Source organism: Passer domesticus, chromosome 3 (genome assembly GCF_036417665.1).
Source record: "Passer domesticus isolate bPasDom1 chromosome 3, bPasDom1.hap1, whole genome shotgun sequence".
Lineage (NCBI taxonomy): Eukaryota > Metazoa > Chordata > Aves > Passeriformes > Passeridae > Passer > Passer domesticus.
The window spans coordinates 43,760,838-43,775,941 of NC_087476.1; the positions used below are offsets into that span (position 1 = coordinate 43,760,838).

General features: G+C 41.0%; 1 protein-coding gene across 5 annotated transcripts in view; it reads right to left on the reverse strand.

Annotated features, from left to right (window-relative positions):
* Window positions 1-6,654, reverse strand: part of BVES (blood vessel epicardial substance) — a 28,585-nt gene extending 21,931 nt beyond the window's left edge. For 3 of the 5 annotated variants that reach the window (XM_064412809.1, XM_064412810.1, XM_064412811.1), the window contains exon 1: window positions 6,495-6,653. The gene's annotated coding sequence lies outside the window, so the exon portion shown is untranslated. Of the gene's footprint in view, window positions 1-6,494 lie in introns of all 5 variants that reach the window. The other 2 variants (XM_064412812.1, XM_064412813.1) reach the window with 2 other exon arrangements.
* Between the last annotated feature and the right edge of the window lie 8,450 nt (window positions 6,655-15,104).

Below are 15,104 nucleotides of genomic sequence, written 5' to 3' on the forward strand. Positions count from 1 at the left end.
AGATGTATTTTCCATTGTCATTCATGAGAGAAAAAAAAAAAGCTTTAAAATGGTAAGCTAGGTATACTAGGTATATAGTTTAGTAGTGCTTTGCTATCTCTTTCATCTAAATCACAGCTACCAAAACAGAGAGGCTGCTAAGTCTGCAGCCAGTTTTTTAGGGAAATCACTTGGTCTACACAGTTTGAACACGCTTGCAAGACCCTTGTCTGTGTGTGGGACTATTGGAGAAATTGAGACAGCTAAAGACTATTTGTAATCAAAATATACATAGGATGTTTTTGTTGTTGTAATAATAAATATAGTACATATACCTTTTGCCTCAATTAAATGGAAAAAATATCTGTGGGCAAATGGCAACACAAACCAAAAAATTACTATTAAAAACAAACTACAGGGAGAAACTGGAAGATTTCAAGACATTGTCTTTAGAACATTAAAAGCTGGTTTCTCTGGGTAACTGCAGTCAGTGTTACTAGCTCTACAGAAGGTCTTCTCAACCCAGAGCAGGACTCAGATGAAGGAACACAACAGCTCCTAGACATGTCTGCTGTCAAACACAGGAGAGCCCTGCTTCCAGCAAGGCACGCACAGTCTCTCACTGCCACAGTAGTAGAAATTATATGGAGGTTGGGCTTGAGTCTCTTTAATGAACTATAAGCACTTCATCACTGAGCCAACAAGCTCCATAAAATACAATGCAGCAGGATTTGCATTTGATTATATTCTGTAGTGTTGCCATCTTGTTGCAAAGGTTTCGTACCTTCTCAGTGATATTTCATGGGCAGCTCCTCACAGCACTGACTTTTTCTTCTTCTCAGCACAGCCAACAAACTCCATCTCACATCTCCACCAGCCAAGCTGCTCTTTTATAACATCCCTCTTAATTGGATCCAGCTGTGGCCTATTGTGGCAGGCTTGTTCTTCATGCTTGATAATTAGCACAGCTGTAACTCCTTAGGGATGAGATTACCTTCACCACTGTCTCCATTCTCCTACCTTCTATCTATCCACAATTCCCCCTTTTCTTTTAATTACAAAGTTGCAGTATCTCTAGAAAGTTATGTTCAAGTAAACTGACACTATAACATATTCACATATATTACTTAGGACTAACAGTTATATGAATCTTCAGGCAACATATCACAGTAAGAACATATGTTTCCAAGTTCTGATTTTGTTTTGCTTTTCAAAATCTAGAACATCAACTTAAGGCTCATCACCACAAGCCCTTGTGCTTAGACTTCTATATCACAGTGAAAGTATACATTTCTAAATTCTAGTTCAGTTTTGCTTTTTCACAGTATAGACTTGATTCATTCTCTAAATTCACAGAGTACTTATCATCAATATCTTTAGATCTATGCCTAATTGCCTGATCAAAGATTAACTCACAAGAATGAGTTAAACTAATGTTGTGTTTACTATCTTTTGCAGGGTCCTTTGCAAAAGATAGTAAACCTAGTATAATGATCTTTTGTGTTATTTCTGTTTAACTTTAGAATGCATTTGTGCTGACTTTGATTCGTTACTCAAACTTACAATACATATAATCAGAAACCTTTATATTTATACCTCTAGAATATTGACAATATCCACAGCTGTACAACTTTAGAAGGTAACTCACAAGAAAAAGTTAAAGGCTACATATAAAGATAGCAACAAATCAACAGCCATAGAACCTTGAACAACATTGATCCAGCATCTGTCGAGTGTACCTACGCTTATGGAATATAAACTTTTAAACTCATGCTTAATCAAAGATTCATAGTTGCAATTCACAAACAAAATGCACATGTTTAATCATCAAACAAATACACCATAATAAATAATAGAGTTACTCTTTCCCCAGGCCCCACTGCTGTTTTAATAATTCTCTTCTTCCTTCTACAGATTTTGTTGTATTAGTTGATCATTGCAAGCCTCTCTTGTCTTACTCTGTCTTCCATTCTTTTAAAGTCTTCTAAAGTGATTTCCAGGTGGCAGCCAAATCTGCAGCTGCCTTACCCCCTTTTTCGCACTATATTTCACAGTCTTTTTTTTTTTAATTTCTTTCCACATATCTCAAACAATCTGTTCAGCACTCAACATGTTATTTTTCATTGTGTCCCCAGCAGCCCACCTGTACCTCAGGTGCCAAAATCTGTTAGGTCTGGACCAGGCAGCTTCTCCTGCTGCTCTCAATGCTACGCTGGGCTCCATCTCTGGCTGCACCTTGCCCTGCAGCCCACTCCCAATCATGTTGGGTTACTGTGGAGATGGCCACTATACAATTTTTGAAGGCTTCTCTTAATGTTATCTGTGCAGCCCTGACTCTGCCTCTCAGAGCTCCATGGTGCCTTTATTCCAGTGCTCATGTTGCAGTGACTTAGCAAACCTTCCCCCATACTCCTCAGGGGCCATGCTATTGCTGAGGCACCCCCTGCTGCTGTGGCCATGCCATTTGCCACTTCTGTCACACAGCTTGTGTCCTACTGCACACACTGCCATTCAGGGGGAACCCAGCACCATCCTGGGTCCTTGATCACATCGGGGTCACCAATTGTTGCCATCTTATTGCAAAGGTTTCATACCTTCTCAGTGATATCTCATGGGCAGCTCCCCACAGCACTGACTTTTTCTTCTTCTCAGCACAGCCAACAAACTCCATCTCACATCTCCACCAGCCAACCTGCTCTTTTATAACATCCCTCTTAATTGGATCCAGCTGTGGCCTATTAAGGGCAGGCTTGTTCTTAATGCTTGGTAATTAGCACAGCTGTAACTCCTTAGGGATGAGATTACCTTCACCACTATCTCTATTCTCCTACCTTCCATCTATCCACACTGTAGATGTGTGTCATCACTGGCTGCCATGTAATTCATCTGCTCAGCAGACAATTTTGGGTCACAGTTAATACACTCTTTCCTGCAGACTTGAATATACTCTGAAGCATCCCTGTTAATTGAGAGTGTTTCTTGGCCTGTGAAATAAATTTGAGTTGCTTCATCCCATCCCCTCCCTTGCTTTCTTGCGATCGACCTGTGTATAGGGCATATGCAAGTTGGACAGTTTTCAAAATAATTCAGTGTTTCAGACTCCTTCTGAAAGCAGTGGGAAGAAAGAAACCCTCAACCCTCTCTTACGGTTCATCTCCTATGCCCAGAGCCTGTCACAGCTGAGGGATGCTACAGAATGTGCAGAGGCATCCTGCAGGATCAAACACTAGCACAGGTGCAGTGTATCTATATCTGGTTTGAAATTATTTTCAAGGAAAAAAATAAAAAAATAATCCTAAATATCTAATCCAAAATACACAATTCACTTATTTCTTAAGATATCACTTTCCTCTTTTCATTCCTACATTAGTTATTCACAAAGATTAATTAAAACGTGGGAGCTTGTCATAGCCCCCACTGTTAGCAAACATCAGCCCTATCCAAATACACTTCTGCTTTCTTTCAGCTCTTTCACGTGAGTTCCTCAAGAGAGTCATTAGAGCAGTTTCACTGTCCTGACAAAGCCTCTCACACAGTGAGCCAAAGCCTGAGCCCAGGAGAGGCTGCAGGACTGGCATGTTAACGGGCTCATAAACAGGAGGGAATTGCTAACTGGATAACTATGTCTGTGCTCATCTTACACACAGCTCATCTGGTGCTCCTGTTGTTTCCAAACAATACAAACTCCTTACACTAGAACAGCAGGATCTCTAGATCTTAGAAAAAATAATTGGGTGAGTTTCTACCTATATTCAGCCTTTTACTGCCCAGTCACATGCCAGCAAATGCACCACTTAAAATGCCGACAGAACAAGTAGAGACAACCAAACTCACACACAGATACAGAACCAGGCATAAGTCCTTCAAATCAGCATCAAAAGAGGCTGCAAGAAGTAGTTTCAGTTGAATCTGATCACAGATCAAAGCAGCCTTCCAGATTCTTGATATTTTTATTAGCAGAATTCTACTGCTCCACTGTGGGAATAGAGGCTACCTTACCCTTTTGGCTCAGCTCTAAAGCATCACACATTAGAAACCCAATGAACCAAAAATGAAACCCAATGAACCAAATTAAATATACACAACCTGACAATCTCATTCTCCTTGCATCCCAGCCAAAACACTGCTCCCCTTGCTCTTCCAGACACTAATGCAATAAATCACCAGCCATAAACTAAAATAATGGGAAGGAGTTTCTCCAAGTGTTGATCAAGCAATTTAAAGCATCCACAGTTGTAGGAGGATGTTTAACACTTTTGAAGGTCAGGCTTACCTACTAGATTGCCTCAATTAGAATCTCAGGAGGCTAAATCTGCCCACCTCCAGTTTTTTATAAACTTTGTCTTTACTACCTCAAAGTCTTTATATGAATACCTTTGAACTTCACTTACTACTCACAAACAATAAGTACAGCTCCCCTGACATACTAGAAGCAGCAGAAATGAAAACTTCTCCATCATGGTGGTATTAAAAAGCTGACAGAAATAGATTGATGCTATCTGCAAAATGACACAAGGACAGACTTAGACACGGGCTCTGAATTTCAACTAAGGAGACTGCATTGGGGATCAGGAGAAAAGGCACACAGGCAGAGCTACAAGCTGAGACCTAAAGTGTTTGTCTACAGGTAACACCAGAAAGACAAATATCCAAAATGTCAAAAAACAACATCACTGTAATTTTTAGATCAATTCTTTCCTAACACGTACTGCTGCCAAATAATACTGAAGAATGGGGGAGAAGTCTGCAGTTCTGCAAAAGAGCAAGAAATTATAATTTTTTACCTTATGTGACCTCAGAAAGCCAAAAATTAATTTGGAAGTACAGATTCAGGCCTTTCAAACTTTAATTATGTCTACTCAGGATTAATATAGCACAAGAATATTTAGTCATATGCTTAAGTCTTCAATGCAAAGATATGTATTAATATCAGAAGTTAAAAAAACTAACATAGTCAAATAATTTTGGAAAGTTGGGCTACAATGGCATCCACTGAAATGAAAGCTTTATGAGTCATAAGATAAATCATTAAAAGAACATTTTTTAATATCCAGTATATATCCATCATATGGAGTTAGATTTACCAAAACAAGAATTTGAAAATTCAGGTGATTGAGAACTCAAGCCAATTTGTTGTTCAAACGGAGGGAAAAAAAGAGGATATATTTTAAAAAATTAAAAAAAAAAAAGGGAAAAACTTAATTTTGAACCTAACATAAATTGCTGTAACTTAAAAACAAGCTTATTAAATATCTTTTGTGCATGAACCTGATAGAAAGTTAAGGTAATACTTGGTGATCTTAGGTCAGAAAATACAAATTCTCAGAAAATAAATGAGGTGAGCTTACTCTAGGATTTTGCTATGCTCAACAACAGCTTTATACAAGAGACCAAACTTCTGAAAAGCATTCCCAAAAGCTTTAGTCTGCAAATATTTGGGCACCAAGATGGCTTTGAAAAAACCGTGAATTTTATGGATACCTAATCAACATTCACAGAAGACAGACATAGCACAAAATTGTAAAACATTTGGTTCTACGATGAGAATCAGTCAGCCAAGCTGACACAGGACAGTGCTGAGTGTCCCACTTGTGCCGCTACCCACTTTACTGAGATTATTCATATCCCACAGATTTACTGGTCAACATCATTCAAGTGAGCTTTTTGAATCTTTACTTGAGTATGTTTCTATAACTTTACAGTCGATGCAATTTTTAAAAAATAATTTAATTATACCTGCAGAACTTTACTTTTCTGTGGACTCACAGCACAGAAGCTGCGTAGATATTTTTTGGGCAATAATTCCTCTGTGACGACAAACTACTAGAGGTAGCACAGCTGAGTAAATCACAGTTTAAGTTACCAATCTCCTCTTTTACAATGCAGTAGGAACGAATAGGAAAGTGCTATAATAAAGTATGCTCAATACGCTCCTTGCAGCAAGTCACATCCAATTAAACGCGTCAGTAACTACAGAAATTTGCTACCCTCTTTAGTCACTTTAATCAAGAGAAAAACTAACAACACGTTCATTCTTCATAGCCAACACAGTATCCACAGGGTGAGAAAGCCTTTCCCCGCGGCAGGGCAGGGCTACTGTCCGGGCGCATCTGTGAGGGCTGTGGGTGCCCCGGGCTGGCTCTGCCTCCTGCTTTCAGCCCTCACAGATGCGCCCGGACAGCAGCGCCAGCCCGCAGCCCCGCAGCTTCGTTTCAGCCCACCCTTCGTACAAAACAATCGCGGAAATAATTTTTAAAAATTTAAAAGAGTCGAGCAACCGGTCCCCTTTCCCCCAAAAAGGCCGCTTCGAAAGCGGCAACCCTCCCTCCTCCCCGCGGGCAGGGCACAGGAGGGCGACCGAAGGGAACGCGGGACCCGGGACGGGACCGCACGTTCTCCGCGCTGGCCGGGCGGCTCCTCAGCGGAGCCGGGCGCCCGCCCCTCCTGCCCCGCCGGTGGAGCAGCACCCCCGGCCCCGGGACCCGCCGCCTGCGCACGGGAGGAGCGCCCCTCACCTGCCCCGCGGAAAACTTTCCGGGCCGCCCGGACAGGACGGCAACAGCCCGGGTCTGGCGGTCCCGCGGCGGGCACGGAGCCGCGGCTGTGACTAAAATAGGCAGAGGAGCCGCGGGAGCTGCGGGCGGCGCCAGCGGGGCCGGCACCGAGCGGCCGCAGCGCGCAGGCGCCTCCGCCGGGCCCGGGGCCGCGGGCGCGCCGGGAGGGCGGGAACGGCCCGGCCCCGCAGCCCTGAGGGCATCGCCACGGGCACCCCTGAGGGCACCATCACCCCGGGCACCCCCGCCCAGACCGGGCCTGTGGCTGCCGGGCAGTGCGCGGCCGAGGCGCCCGAAACAGGTGGGGAGAGGCACCGCGCAGAGGTGCAGCCGGAGCCCGCGCCCGGGCAGCCTGCCCAGCTGTTGTGTGGTTAAAATTAGAAAGGCTGAATTCTCCCCTAAACCTGGGGCAAGCAGTGTTGCCCCTACATGGTGTGTCAAGGAGCCGCAACAGCCTGTGTGAAACGGCTCTTCTCAAGTCGGCACCTGCTGTGGTGGCTTGGTCAGCAGCGGGATGTTTAAGAGATGTCACCGCGTTTGCCCGTGTGGCAGTTTGACAGCTCCCAGGTGCTTCCAAAGCGGGACGTGTCTGTCTGTCCCCGCATGTTGCCGTCGGCTCTGCCCATGTCCTGTCCGGCCCCCGCCGGCACTAGCAGTGTTACAGGACGGGAGAAGCAGTCACCGAGCGTGCCTTCATCCCCGGGAGGCTGATGAGGAGCATTCAGTGATGAAGCGCATTCCAGCCCACCTCAAAACCTGACCGTCAGTGATAAATGAGGACTGCCAAGGCAGAAAAACCCTTTCAATACATTCTGATGAGCTAGCTGCAAAGTGGGGTTTTCAGCAGCCAAGAGCATATGGTCAGCATTATTCTGAAATATTTTTGGAAAACATACAGGATCCCAACATGTTTCTGAAGTAACAGTTTATATATGTACACATCACACGTGTGCGGGGAGGTCCTGCCTTTGTCATAGTTATTCTCAGTTTTGCACCTTGGACAAGAGATCAGCATCATGTGTGCCACATGAACAGGGCTTTTATGAATCCTGCTGCCTTGTGTAAGATCTGATTTTCAAAAATATATTATGAAATAATTACTTGATTTGGCACTATGTTTCCTCCGACTGGCCAGCCATTTTTATGGATGTACCCTCTCTTTCCTGAGTTATGCAGAGTAAGTGAGCTGGAAAAAGAGTAGGAAGAACGAGTCAGGATAGCATGGCTACAGGAATGGTCATGAGTGAGAGTATCTAGCATGTGTTTGAGATTGACAGCATTCAGCTATGCCTGCTGGAGCAAAGCCAAGTAGCGTTCAAAAGCTGCACAAAGCAGCTCATCAGAGTTCCTACCCCAGTCCAAACTGATGTGTAAGCCTTTTCTAGCATGTTACTGGACATTATGTGTTGGAGAAGCACAGTTTGTTCTACTGGTTGTGTCTTCTATAAAGTCTTTTTACCTTTCCTATTTCCCTCCAGGTCTTCTCTAATTTTGGAGGAAACCTTGGTGGTAAACAGCGTGTGCCTAGCCCAATGCAAAAAAAAAAAAAAAAAGTTTGTTAGAAAAGCTTGGCAACAAACTAATAATATTTGCAGCCATGTGGCAGTGTAGAGTTTTGTCCTGATTGCAGCTAGTCTCTTGGGATCTTCATATATAGTCATGATTAAATGCCATTTCCCCTGTGCAGCAGGGCAGTAAAAACCAAGACTACATGGAGGTGGTGGCACCTACCAGTACAGCTGTCAGCAGGAAGAGGGAAATGGGAGAGGAGCTGAGAGATGCCCCTGTATCCTGTCTCTGCAGGAGGATCTGCAGGTGGAGCACATGGACATGGCTCTGACAGACTCCGGTCTTGGCCTGTGGTGTGCACCTGTGCATAGAAGAAAAACTTTCCCTAACAGAGGAAACACTGGCATTAATTTTATATAATGGATTATTGGCCCTTAGTTTTACAGATAGTATTAGAAAACATTACCTATATTTATACAGATAACAAACATTCTCTAAGTAAAAAGTACTGAGTGGAATTTATCCCCTTAAATAAGGTCTCATGTACTGTAGGAGAATGGGCTGGTTTAATTCAATCAATGTCCTACTGCTAAATCACTGTAAAGATTGCTTTAACCTATCTTTGTCAACAAGCTGTAGGTTCTTTGAAGTCTGCTAACATAAAATAATCCGACAGAGGCAAGAAATAAAAACTGTTTGCATTTACACAGAATGAGACATTGACTTTGGACAGACAGATCAATTTTTGGAGATTTGTGTTGAATTGATGCATTTTGTTAGCAGAGGCAGGTTTAATGGTGTTACAGCTGTTCATTGATGCAGGCTTCTTCCCCTCGTTCTGCTATTAGATTCTTGATAGCTTAAGTACTTCTCCAATCATACAGTTATTTTTCACAGTAATAGTCCACAGCAGAAAATGTCACATGGGTGTTGAAAATTGCTGTCTTGTTCCTTATCTCCAGCAACCAGCTTTGTGATCCCCAACAGTATACTTTAATCTCTTGGTGCCTGCCTTTTCCTCTGTATTCCAGGGAAAATATCATCCTGCTGATAATGCAGGAAGGTGTTGGACCTCAGAAGAGGACAGGCAGGAGTTCAGAGGCACAGCTGAGACCTGAATCTCCCTCTCCTGTCTCTCAGTTTAGCTTAGATAAACTTAAAGGAAAACTTTATTAAGCAGATGAGGAAGAAACTTTTCGTGAAACTGCAAGCACTGTGCCTCTTCCAAATGAGAGCCCAATGTCACAGCCTTTTTTAGGCAAAGTTTTCACTAAAGAGAACAAATGCTTTGTATTCAGGATCCCAGATGTGCCAGGCTGACAGGGCTATTTTCAGACAATGGCAAGATCTATGAAATGTTTCCATTTATAGTTTCAGGAAGCGTACTCAGCATCTACTCTAAACTAATATTTTAAATTCCCTCCATAGGGTCTGTAAGTGGGCTCCTTTAGAAAGCAATTCATCCTGGGTGTATTTGACAACTGTCTGGAGTGGGATGAAATACACCAGCAAATCCCATCCCACTTGCTGAAACTTTGTGCCATATAACTGAAAAATCACACACATTTTCCGCAGAAAATTTATTTATATGGGTTTTGCCTGAAAGCATCCTCAAGAATTATGCTTTATTGGAAGAAAATTTGTATGGAAGAGATTTTGAATGACAAATACCCTCCGAGCTCTTTAGTATTCTGGACGTTTATTTAACAGGAGTGTGTGCATTCCAGTGCAAGTTTACCTCAGGCCCTCTGACAGACACTTTCTGATGTATAGTCAGGCAATTCTTCCAATGCAAGAACTGCAGGAAGAGTGTCTCCTGTTAATACAAGGAGGCTTGTATTCTTTTTGTTTGAATCCAAGATATAAAACACCACATCCCAGGGCTTCCAGGTATTTGACTAATAGTATAGTAACTGATTCTTGCCAGCTTAGAGCCAGGGGCCAACTTTTTTTCTAAAATAATCAGTCAAAGTATTCAAAGTTTAACAGATGGTTGACGTAGATGTTTATCTAAAGGGTACATGATCCTGTGGTATAAGGACAGAGTAAAATTGATTGCCATTAAAGTTATCTAAACTGTGTGCAGTAAACAATTTTTTCAATCACACTGAACAATTATCCCTGTTCCCAAACTATGCACGAGCAGCTCCCTGCTGACACTTTATTTGGTTTGTTCATTATTTGAAATTGCTCAGTGAACAGTTTCTATGAATTGCTTGCAAGTGATTTTTCTGGGACTTGATAGAAGGGCCTGCTATGCTTGCTCTGGCTCTACCTAAATCACATGATTCCCCCAAAAAACCAGGAGAGCTGATACAAAATGGGTTGGATTTCCTAAAGCAGAGCCATGGCACGCTTGTCACTGCCCTGCCAGGACAGCTTGCTAACGGCACTGGGGAATAATGGGAACCTGTCCCAAGGGATTTGCTCCTTTCTGCAAACAGAGGAGTACCAAATATGGAGTATGACTGGAAGTTCCAGCTTCCCTGGAACTCAAACAGTTATCGACACATTGCTCTGTGCTAACGTGAGGCAGCTCTTACTTCACACAAAACTGGAAGACAAGTTGGAGCCATGCTTTTGCATTGCATCTGTCCCCTCCCTGGGGGACAGCCCATTTTTAGGGGTCCCCACTACAGCAGATCTGGCAGCACTGGGTGAACTGGCTGCGATTTTTCTGTTCCCTTTTTGGACAACTTACACGCACTAATAAAGTTCAAAACAATCATGGAGAGATGTCTGTGCTAATCCTGAAGTAAATGCATTTCAGCTGCAGCTCTCAACATTATCTCTGCAAAGATTCCTATGAATTTGTATAAATCTGTGTGACTGTCTGTATAGACCAAAGCAATCACAGATATTGTCAGAGTACAAATGCTTTTGGGTGTTGGTACAGTGACAATTAATGTTTTGCTACAGCAATTAATGTTTTTTAGCTGTGCATTTTAATATTTACCATGGCTGTTTTTGAGAAGCAAAGGCTAGGATTGAACCTTCAGGGTGTTGCATATTTGCATCACTATAATTTTATAGAATTTTTAAAAGTTATTGATAAGGATTAAGAATTTTATGTAAAGATTTGAAAAAGAACTAAATAACAAGTGTTTAACATCTCAGGACAGACAGACAGAACTGAAAAATAAAATCAAAAAACCTAACTTAAAAACTTGAGGAAGGAGAACAAAAAATAAGTAGGGGGAGGCTAAGCATGTGTCTAAGGAATTACTTTAACAAGTGCAGAGAAAGCATACATGATTTGATAGTGAAGATACTCCACAGTGAGGGGACAGAAAAGGTAAACACATTAGCTCAAAAGAACTTTGAAATGGAAAGAGATATTTTTTTTTTTAAATTTAATAAACTGTGCATATTGTAAAGGAATGTCAACATGTGCTGAGTTAGAGCATGCCACAACTGCTCCTTACTACCCTGATCTTTAAGAGTAAAGGCAAACACAGATTTTTTTAAAAAAATATATATTTTCTTCTAATTTCAATGAATAAATAAGACCAGTCTTCTGAATGATGTTTATTTTACTTTGTTCTGTAAAGAAAAAATAAACTAACAAAACCCTATTATATAGGGTTAAAAGCACGGATACAGACTGTAATAAACATACATGTATATGTGATTATTGCTTTTGCATGTACATAGACCACTGTAAAAAGCACATTTGGAACTAAAATGGCAATCAATATAGTTAACAAAAAGATACTAACAATTTGTAAAATCAAAACCAATGTAAAAATGTTTTATGTATCAGTATTTCCTGTATTTTTTTTCTATGAGCACTTACTCATTAATTCTTTTAATAATGAATATATTTCCTGTAAGAACTCCATCTTTTTGAAAAGCTGTAATTGAACAATAAAATGGAGACCCAGTGATAAATAGAGCAGAGTGCTGGATATCTGACTGTTTTTAAGAAGCACTTCATTCCCTCACCAGTGAGATCTGCTTGAAAGGACTCAACTTTTCTGTAAATGAAAACAGGACAATTTTGCTTCATATTCAAAAGAAGTATTCAAGATATTTTATGTTTTAGTAAAATAGAACAGCTGGATTCCATAAAAGCATTAAAGATTTCAATGTGAGAGAGTTAGATGACCAAAGCACAGCAGCAAGGAATTCCTGCACAGCAGCTGTTTTATTGGAACTGCTGATACCCATCCTTGGGTATACTGGCAGATGTGAACTGGCTCGCCTCACTTTTTGGGAAGATAGAGGGTCATATCTAATGTGTTTTAAACTCATCCCAAATCTCATCTGCCAGTATCCCACCCCTGTCCTACAGCTGGACACAGGAAGTCCAAGTGCAGCACTGGGTATCTGGATTGTCCTACACTCTTCCTAAAACCCACACAGGGAAATATTAAAGAGATGTGTGTGCTTCATCCCCACTGAGCCCAGACTCCTGCAGGCTGCTTGGGATCACCCCACAGAATCCCTGCCTGGAGACAGGCACCTGCTTACCTCCTTTCACAGACCTGAGATGCTCTGATGCTTGCCTGTGAGGTTCAGTTTCTGTAGAAGGGGAGGGTGCTGCCCACTTCTGTACAGTTACATGGTTAGAGCATTTATCCATTAGATGGGATTTTTGCCTCCATGTCTTTCTTGGCCTAATGTCCCTTCTACTCCTAGAAAATTATTATATCCCCCAAATTTAGACAAGTTTAGGTGGAGAGTCACTAGTGGATACAATAAAAGTATGGGATGTGCTGCTGAAATAGTTATTTATCACCATTATTTTATTGCAGTTGATTATTTATATGACTTTGATGTCTTAGTTCTTGGTCATCTATCTTTTATCACCATTTGTCTTCAAAACCCCACTCAGGTAGTGAAATAGTCCTGTTCCTACAATACACCACTGATCCCTCAAATTAGGAGATGCAGTTCAACTGACAACTTTAAAAATACTGCCTGTGAATCCACAGCAGAAGAATAACTACTATAAAATCCTTCTGGTTTCTCACAAGGTTTTGAGAAAGACCCTTTTTTTTTCTTTTTTCTATTTTTTCTATTGCAGAGCAAAGTTTAACAACATTTGTAACTTCTAGAAAGATGATTTGTGTCCAAACCCTTTGCTGGCAGAACCCTCTGCCATGTGACCCTCTAGGATGGCATTGCTAGCCATGGTTTGGGACACAACCCCAAATCTAGAGCTGAGTGATGACATGCTTGTGCTGCTTTTCTCCTACACACTCCTGCTGATGAAGCTCAACCTACATGGTTTGATTCATCAGCATGAGGTGGCTTGATTTACATGTCAAGTTCAATACATCTTTTGATTCCCACAGAAGCAGAATTACAGCAAGTAGAAACTGATGGGATAAAAAAGTCTAAAAGAAAGGAAAGTTAATCTGAACTAGACAAACAGAAAGAAAGGGTGTTTTTTCTTATGAGCCCTGAACCTATTATATTTTGATGCATATTAAAGTAAGCATTTTCAAGAGGGATTAACAAATCAGTTTAATATGGTATTTATTCTGTTGTATAGTAAAAAAATCTGTTATGCAGTAACAGCTATGGAGGAAAAATATGCATTCAATTATTACAGGAATAGAAAGAAAAATATTACTCTGATCATGTCTGAATTCAACAAATAGATAATAGTTTTTTCATTTCCTATTTAAATAGTTTTCTTCTATATAAACAGCTGCAGATTTGTTTTACTTTTAACACATGGTTTGCAATATCAGCTCATATGAACAACACAATATTGTGTTTTAATACTTCATGTACATCGAGACCAAATATATCTTATATTTATCACTCACAATAAGCAAAATCTGTAGAGCACTTTTTCCCTGTAAATGTAGCATCAACATATTATTTAATTAGTACAAGCATATGTCTTTTTTGTGGTATGGCAAATCTGTGCAGTATCATCCAAGCTTGTATTCAGCTTCCCCAGTTTAATCCTAGGGGAGCTCATATCTCTGCATGTATAATTTGCTTTGTTGCAAGGAAAATAGTTCCTGAAAACATAGATCCTGGGTGGCCCTGCTCAGCCACAAAGCACAGCCTCTGTTATCACAGGCAGCTGAATAAAAGAACATGTTTCTTTAAACACTTAAAATTTGCCTTGCATAGTGTATTAGCTACAACAGTACATTGGGCTGTATCCTCTCAGGTTATTCCATAGTTTCTGTAGTTTTGAGTGTAGTTTCATGATGGAACCTGTTACCTGCACTTACACTATTAGTAGTTAAAAAAATACTACAAAATGAAAGAATTGAAAGGTCAGTCCCATGCTCTTTAGTAGGCAAGACTTGTTTTCAAGCTCTGACTACATATTGCTGCACCCAACAAACTAATTTGCCAGAAGTCCAATTTGAAATAAACCTCTCTTGGATAAAATTTGTATGAACTTTTGTTGTCTCTTCCTCTACTCCTCCTTCCCCTCTGTTTTGGACTGTCCTAGGCCATACAGTTTCTTACCTTATGCAGAAAATTTGAACCGTTCTGCAGGCTGTGAGGGCAATTCCAACATGATGTCCATATAATTACAAAAACTTATAAAAATCATCTGATGAATGACCACATCATAACTCTTACCCATAGCAGCATATAAATGTAGACACAACTCCACAGAATGTTATGGAACTGGTAAAAATGTAAAATGAGAGTAAAGGAGAATCACTGCAGGATCAAGAAAAGGACTCACTGATAGCAGCGTGGACTAAGTATCCACTTGTTTAAACCAATTGTGAAGGAATCTGATCTCCTCACTAACAGTTATTTCTGAGCTGTAACACGGGCATAAATTGGATGATGCTCAAGTCAGAACTTCATCTAGTTCCAAATGTTTATTAACCTATAAATAATCCTAGAACATAGAATGCTCTGGGTTGGAAGGGACCTTTAAAGGACATCTTGCCCAATCCCCTTGAATAAGTGAGGATATCTTCAAACAGATCAAGTTGCCCAGAGCACCATCCAATTTGAATGTTCCCAAGGACCAGACATCCACCAACTCTCTAGACAGCCTGTTTCAGTGTTTCATCACACTCATAATCATAATAAAATTCCTCCTTATATCTAAATATATCACTAAAC